The sequence below is a fragment of the Dipodomys merriami genome, unplaced genomic scaffold (assembly GCF_024711535.1).
Source record: "Dipodomys merriami isolate MVZ:Mamm:240054 unplaced genomic scaffold, mDipMer1.0.p SCAF_27, whole genome shotgun sequence".
Lineage (NCBI taxonomy): Eukaryota > Metazoa > Chordata > Mammalia > Rodentia > Heteromyidae > Dipodomys > Dipodomys merriami.
The window spans coordinates 15759756-15768241 of NW_027204159.1; the positions used below are offsets into that span (position 1 = coordinate 15759756).

The 8486-nt window shown below is 38.5% G+C and overlaps 1 pseudogene; it reads left to right on the top strand.

Moving 5' to 3' along the window:
- The first annotated feature begins 561 nt into the window (after window positions 1-561).
- LOC138837322 (dnaJ homolog subfamily A member 1-like) lies at window positions 562-1734 on the top strand (annotated as a pseudogene).
- The last annotated feature ends 6752 nt before the right edge of the window (window positions 1735-8486 follow it).

The following is an 8486-nucleotide window of genomic DNA, read 5'->3' on the forward strand; positions in this document are numbered from 1 at the left end:
AATCCTTTTACCACATATTATCTTAAAGAAATTAATTATAAACCTTAGTTTCCCCATAATTTAAATAATTTCCCAATAGTTTTAAAGAAATTATTTCATTTATTTAACTTGTAGGATTCTTTTGTGAGAGCTAAAGATAAAGATGAACTTTTAGTTGTGCCCAATTCAAAATTACTGCTTTTTTATGAAGTGTGTTTGAGAAATTGTTGAAGTATATAACATATTTAGTATAATCCATACTACAAGTTCATTGTGAGCATATGTTACTCATACCCATATTTGCTGCCAGGCAATGAGAGCTCAAGATGGACAAAATAGAGGGTATTAAACAAGATTTCTAGGTTAGGCAGCTGACAGCTTCCCTCCTGACATTTATTTTGCATTCTAGCAAATCCTATTGATGCATCCAAGATCAGTAGGTGATGACGTACATCCTCCTGCAGGGAACAAAAACAAACTTTCCAGAGCGCTCAGAGAGAGGTTGGAGGAACAGGGCTGCCCTAACTGCATACAGCTCCTTCCTGCTCTGCCACCGGCCCCAGCCTGCTCACCAGCTAGAGAATGGTGAGAGAAAGGACTTATTATGATGTTTTGAGAATCAAACCCAATGCCACTCAGGAAGAACTGAAAAAGGCGTACAGGAAACTACCCTTGAAGTACCACCCTGGTAAGAATCCAAATGAAGGAGAAAAGTTTAAACAGATTTCTCAAGCTTATGCGGTTCTCTCTGATGCCAAGAAAAGAGAATTATATGACAAAGGAGAACAGGCAATTAAGGAGGGTGGAGCAGGTGGTGGTTTTCAATCTTTGATATGTTTTTTTGGAGGAGGATAAAGGATGCAGAGAGAAAGGCAAGGTAAAAATGTTGCTCATCAGCTTTCAGTTACCTTAGAAGATTTACATAACGGTACAACAAGAAAACTGGCTCTGCAGAAGAATGTGATTTGTGACAAATGTGAAGGCTGGGGTGGTAAAAAAGAGGCAGCGGAGTGCTGTCCCAACTGCCAAGGTACTGGGATGCAAATACGAATTCATCAGCAAGGATCTGGAATGGTTCAGCAAATTCAGTCTGTGTGCATGGAGTGCCAGGGCCATGGAGAAAGGATCAGTCCTAAAGATAAATGTAAAAGCTGCAATGGAAGGAAGATAGTTCAAGAGAAGAAGATTCTGGAAGTTCATATTGACAAAGACATGAAAGATGGCCAGAAGATAACATTCCATGGTGAAGGAGACCAAGAACCAGGATTGGAGCCTGGAGATATCATCAATGTATTCGATCAGAAGGACCAGGCTGTTTTTACAAGATGAAGAGAAGACCTTCGCATGTGTATGGACATACAACTGGTTGAAACATTGTGTGGCATCCCAAAGCCAGTCTCCACTCTTGATAACGGAACCATAGTCATCACTTCTCATCCAGGTCAGATTGTCAAGCATGGAGATATCAAGTGTGTGCTAAATGAAGGCATGCCAGTTTATCGATGACCATATGAAAAGAGGCGCTTGATCATTGAGTTTAAGGTAAACTTTCCTGAAAACCATTTCCTCTCTCCTGATAAACTCTCTTTGCTGGAAAAACTCCTTCCTGAGTGGAAGGAAGAGACTGATAAAATGGATCAGGTAGAACTGGTGGACTTTGATCCAAATCAGGAAAGACAGTGCTATTTTAATGGAGAAGCTTATGAGGATGATGAACATCATCCTAGAGGTGGTGTTCAGCGTCAAACCTCATAATGGGGCCAGTGAATAGCACCCACTCCTAGCATTTTAAATGCAGTAGTGAATGAGTGAAAGACTAATAATAAGCTCACTACTTGCTATTGTTTTGGGTTGTAATATTCAACTGCAGTAATGTTTTAAACGTTAAATGAAGAATAAACAAATATAAAAGCTCAAAAAAATGTCCACCTACAAGACAAAAGTGACTCAGTCACTCTCAGGAAATGGCTACAGCTTAGGTAGTGACTCTAATCTTGGGTTATTTGTAGGCTTGAGAGAGTATAAAAGACATCCCCACACCCAAGGAGGATTAGCCACAAATCAAATTAAGAGAAATTGCTAGCAACTGCTAATAAAGACACATTTGGTCTCAAGAGGGAAACAGCAATGGAATCTAGTGAATCTTCCCCACAAAATCTCAATTCTGTTAACCATGCCATTTCCAGGAATTTCTTTTTTTATGTGTGTTTGGGATTTTTTTAATTGTATTTTTTGTCTTTTCTTTTTTTGGTATTGGGGATTGAATCTAGGACACTGCACTTGCTAGGCAAGCACTTTGCCACTGAGCTACATTTTAGCCCTAGGAATTTCTTTTTTGAATTATATAGAGTTTCAAGTAAAATTAAGGATAAAAGCTGGCTGCAAATGTGACTTGACTTATTATTTGCTTGATATGGTTAAGATTATAAGGTCCATAGCAGTAACCCATAAAGCTGAAAAGATGTATGGCCAGAGACCAGATCACAAAAGTTTATGGAAGCTACATTCACTGGGAATTTGCCATTTCTGCTAGGAGTTGGGGGGTGGTAATACTTTAGGATGTTAAACTTAGCTATCACCTCTGTTAACAATGGGATATAGCAGAGAGCTAATGACTCACACTCAAATCTAGACTGATTCACATGAAGCTGAATTGCACTGGAGTGAATTTTCCAGTTCATTCCAGCGTGACAATTCATACCCTGAATACAGTTGTTAGAATCTGCCTTTAATTAATGACATATGTCCCAAGGGAGAGAGGAACTATAAGTACCATATGCTCTCCCCAAACAATGATACTGCTTGCTCTAAGCCAGCAGCAGCAAAAGAAAGACAAAGACGAAGAAATATCAGTCAGAAAATGATATGTCTCCAAACTTGAACCACAACTTTCTGGGAACAGTGGTGAATCTAAGAGTTGTCTGTCTTGCTTCCTGAAAACAACAGCCGATGAGTTCAAGAAAGGGCAGAAAGTATGGGGAGAGAAGGAAGCGGCATTTCACTGAGGGAAATGGTCTGTGGATACTGTCTAGCCCACAGACACTAGATGGTTGGTACCATAAAGAAGACACTGGAGAAGTTTTTCTAAACCTTGGAGGAAAAGGATTTTAGCAATTTTGAATCTGATTTTCTCACCACTTCTGATTGATGGCACAAACGTTAATTGGGATGAAGGGCCTTTGTGATTAGCTCCCTGGAATTTTCTGCTTAGTCCCAGAATTATAAACTGCTGAGGAAACTAACATCGACTGAACAGCGGCTAAGGTGGTGTTCTTACACTGAACTCAGATTTTTCCATTACTTTCCTACCTGCCACCTCCCTGCACTGCCCTTTCTAATCCATCCCTCATTATTTCCAGAAAGCAAAAAGACTATGAATACGGCCAGTGGCTTCAGGGTTGCATAATGAATGCTGCAGGTGTTCTAGGTTTGGAAGGAATTTCACTGTGTCCTCCTGACCCCTCTGTTGGAATGTGGTCTGATTTGTATGTAACATACAAGCAAATTTTTTATAAGCAAATCCACCTGCAACTGCAAGAGATTGGGCAGGAATCCTGAATGAGAAGCATGCGGTCTTTTCCTTCCCAGATACAGCCCCAGGCAGTCTGGGGAAGAGAGTGTTATTTATCAGCCTATTAAAATACTTATAAAGGCTTTTCTCTTTGCATCTATTTTGGATTGCTAGTGGGTACCATGTGGCAAGTAAAGATTTTCTAGTATTCTTGTGTATAAAATGAGCTCTACTCTTTTAATTCACCAAACAGCTAACAGGCCACAAAAGTGGCAATTGTTTCTAACACATTTATAAGATGATTTCTTTGTTGCTTTGTATGTCTCTCCCCCATGGTATAACCCCTGCTTTCACTGTATTTGATGTTGGTATAATTTGTGGAGGGGAAAAGAAAAAACAAATTGTTTAAATAAGAATACAGGTGGACCCATTGCAACAATGAGATTGCAACAAGTCATTATGTTGAAAAACGAACTTTACACACTAACTTTAAAACTTTGGGAGCAGGGGAGGGGCAAGGGGGAAGATGGGAAGGGATAGGAAGGGGAAACAAAGGAGGAGGCAACAATGCCCATGTAATTGTAACTCCTCTGTATGGTATTTTCACAATAAAAAAAAGTGGAAAATGAGAGGTATTTGTGAGCCTAACAAATGATACAAACATTGGTAAATATTATTTTTGAAGAGGAGAAAATGCTTTTCTATTTTATATTCAAAAATTTATTTCCATATTTACTTAGTCGGTACTGGGTTCAAATTCAGGCCTGGTGTTTCCTAAGAAAGTGCTCTTCCACTTGAACCACATCTTCAATCCTGTTTGTTTCAGTTATTGTTCAGATAGGGTTATTGCCAAGGATCAACCTCAGACTGCGGTCTTCCTACCTCTACTTCCTGCATGGCTGAGATTACAGATGTATACTATCATACCTGGCTTACTCTTTGAAATAGTCTTATTAAACTTTTACCCAGATTGGTCTGTAACTGAAGGTTTTCCAATCTGTGCCTCCCAAATCACTGGGATTACATGAATGAGCCACTGCTCCCAGCCCATATTCTTATTTTTAATTAACACATAAGTATATGTACATCCATGAAGTACAGAATGGTCTTTTTGACACATATACACAATATGTAATGATAAAAATCAGGATAATTAGTATGCATATCACCTTGATCCTTTTTAAAAGTTGATCTCAAAGGAGTAGAGTAGAATCATAGCCACCAAAGGTTAGAAGGAATAGTGTTAGGGAGGGATAGAGAAGGGTTGGTGAGCTGATACAAAAGTAGAGAGTTGAACAGAATTATGTTCTAGTGTTGTTTAACATAGTAACTATTAGCTAATTAAATATTGTTACTTAGACAAACTTCCCAAAATACTGTGTGACAGAAGGTAATAATGGCCTGTTTCCTATAATAGAAACCTGATTTGGCTAGGAGACATGAGCTGCAATGATATAAAACTAAGTTGTAGGTGCAAATTCAGTCGGAGGCTCTTGTTCTTTTTTCCCTCCACTTCTCCTCTCTGCTTGCAATACAGACTTGATGTCTGGAGCTGCGGTAGCTGTTTTGTACCTTGAAGATGGTTCAAAATTGTGAATGATGAAAAGATGAAAGGAAGGAAGTCTAGGACGCAGAAGGTCAGCCTCTGGATGGCCTCCTTAGAAGGAAAAACCATCCATCTTCTTAAATCTTATTGTTTTAGGCATCTATTATTAGCCTCCACATGCAATCCTACCTGGTTTCTTCTTGGTGGTAAAAGCAAAGAGAAAGCCATGACAAAATATTTAATCAGGGTTATGAAATAAAGAATAAGAACGAAACACGATGGCTTCAGACCAGGGTACATCCTCCAGGGAAACCATGGAGAAGGAGCTGCTCATGTTGCAGAGGAAGGAAAGAAGGAAGATTTCCTGTGTGAGAGAAAACAGTAGGAACGGAGCAGAGTTCACCTGTGTGTCCAAACACTTTGTCCTTGTGGCAATTATGAAACAGCATCTCATACAACTTGGAATCTGATCCGTCTGTAAAATGCTTCTGGCTGATTTCATAATCTACTTAATGAAAAATGAATTGGGATGGGATGATAAGTTTTAGTTCCTTCAAGTCAACATCAATGCTAGTCTCTCCAGAAGCAAGAAAAGATACCAGCAGAGAAGAAGACATTAAAATACTCTTGGTTCCGCTTTCCTAATTACTCCTAGTCCACTGAAGGACTGGAATCTCCTTACACATGGCCATTAATTAAGCCCCCTACCAGGCAAATGATGAATCCAGGAAGAGGCCTGTCTGTTAAAAGTCTGGACTATGAAGAGAACACAGCGGGCTAGGAATGCAGGTCTAGCTGAGAGGGCCGGGATCAGTCCAAATCCTGTCGGTTCAACTGAGGCAATGAGAAGAGCTTTAAGAACAAAGGTGAGTACTGTGCCAGGGACCACACTGCACCTTCGTCTCAGAATTCCTCATCTATAGGAACTCAGCCATATCTGACCCTTGTGTCTTTTCCACTACACTTGTTAGAAACTATCCTCTCATGCGCCACTATTCCTTTCTTCCTTCCTAAATTGTGTTCTGCTATATCATGTTGTGGAAGACAGTTAAATCAGCCATGATGCCTTCAGCAGCCAATAAAAGAAATTCAAGTCAAAGTAGTTTGAATTCGAAAGGGAATTGGTTGGCTTTGGTTCACTTAACTGAGGAACTTAAAAATGTTTCAGCTCCAGGCATTGATTTGAAATTAGACTGTGGGTTCCATTTCTCTATAGTTCTCTTGGAATTCTTATGTCCTTTGTTCTTTCCTCTGACTGATGTTTAGCTTAGTAATAAAACGCCATGTGAGGGTGGTGTGTCTGCTTATTCTACTGTGTGCATATCTCTTCACTCACATGTCAAACAAATATTTTAAGTTTTATCATAAAGAATAAATGAGGGAAGTGGTGCTGTGGCTCAAGTGGTAGAGCGCTAGCCTTGAGCTGAAGAGCTGAGGGACAGTGCCCAGACCCAGAGTTCAGGCCCCATGGCCGACAAAAAAAAAAAAAACAGAACAACTGAGGTTAGGCACCCATTCTTAAAAAATGTTTTTTTAGAATATACTCTCCTTTTCTAGACATTCTAATCTTGCAGCAGTTGTAAAGAGTAATGGCAAAATCAAATACAGTGACAACAGGGGATATAACATAGGGGGAAGAACATACAAAAGAAACAAAAAATCACATAGTACATTAGAAACAACAACAACAAAGAAAAACCTCTTGTGTCCATATCTTGGAGTTCATTTTGCTTAGCATCATCTTCTTTGGTCATATGTATGTAGCTATTGAACTATTCTGTTCATCTGTTAAGATTATCCTAGACATACACTAATTATTGTAAATAAGGGAACCCATGGGACCTTTGTTTCTTTGGGTCTGGCTTACTTCACTTAATATGATTTTTTCCAAGTCTTTCCATTTCCTGGTACCTTGGTATTGTATATACGTATCTTTGAATTAGGGAAGGGAAGGGGAACAACAGAATGGTGAGACAAAGGACAAGGGGGAACCAATGCAACAGCGATACTCACAAGACAATATGTTGGAAATGATCTGTGCAACTTGTGGGGGGTGAGGGAGGAGGAGGGAAAGTAGGAGAAAATTGAGGGAAGGGGTAACAAGTTTAACAAGAAATGTACTGATTACCTTACTTATATAACTGTAACCCCTCTGTACATCACCTTGACAATAAAAAAGAGTAATGGCAGAAGCATGTACTAGGTGCTGAAATTTTCCACACATAGCTTTCTTCCATTCACATTTTATGCAGCATGGTCATTGCCTAAGCCTGTTGTCAGTAGTGTGCAAAGTAAACCTCTGTAGGAAAATCCTTGAGGGATGAATTTGAAATACTCCCAACATCGTGTATTCTACTGCAAATGTTATGTGCTGAGTGGCTGAAAATTACATTGCTCATTGGCTGAAAATTACATTGCTCATTCTCAGCCATAGGAGAAATGGGATGACATTTTTGTATTTATATCAATCAAGGACTATCTATGCGAGAATAGGATTAATCATGCAAGACCACAGGCTCTAATTTATCTATCTCTAGATAGAGCACACTGGATCCTCATTTTACTGAAGAAAGATTAGACCTAGCCAAAACAATACAGACAAAATTCAGAGCTAAGTCCTTGGAATTGTTATCAATTATTCTTGTAAAGATTTTGAAGGTGGATTTCTAAAACAGATATCCTTATCGAACTTATTTGATCAACAAACTTAACTACCATAGGTAGAAATCGTATTGGAAGTCTACTGTTCCTATTGGACAATTGCCATATATAAAATAACCAGCAGGTTCAGAATGTGAGAAAGTACATAATTTTGAAATATCAGAAAAGGAACCATTTCTTGTGGGGAAATCAAGTATTCACAGACAATAAGGTGCAAAATATACATGATATAGATTTCCTATAATTCAGTCTGACAGTTTTTAACAAAAGCCTTTAACATTGTCATGGATTGTCCAAGAATTTCTACAACTAGGTATTTATCTCAGGAGGATAACCATCATGGATAATTGGAAAAGTAATAAAAGTTAAGCTACAAAGATGTTTCATGAAGCAAAAAAATATATACAATTCAAATGATTAAAACCAAGAAATTTGTTACGTAAACCAGAAACTATGCATGCAATGAAGTACTATATAGATATTTTTTTATAAAATATCATGCCTAGACATTTAGTTAAATATCTTTAAAAATTATTATGGCAAAGTGAGTCATTATACGGAATATATGTGATATGTTTCCTTTACAACTTCGGGGAAGGGAGGGAGGAGTTGGGATAGTTGGGAGGAAAGGGATGGCAGGGGAAAAACAAAGGAGGAGGTAACAATGCTCAATAAGAAATGTACTCATTACCTAACTCATGTAACTGTAACCCTTCTCTGTACAGTATCTTGACAATAAAAATATATTAATTTTTTTAAACTTGGGGGTTTTATATTTAAGGTATTGTC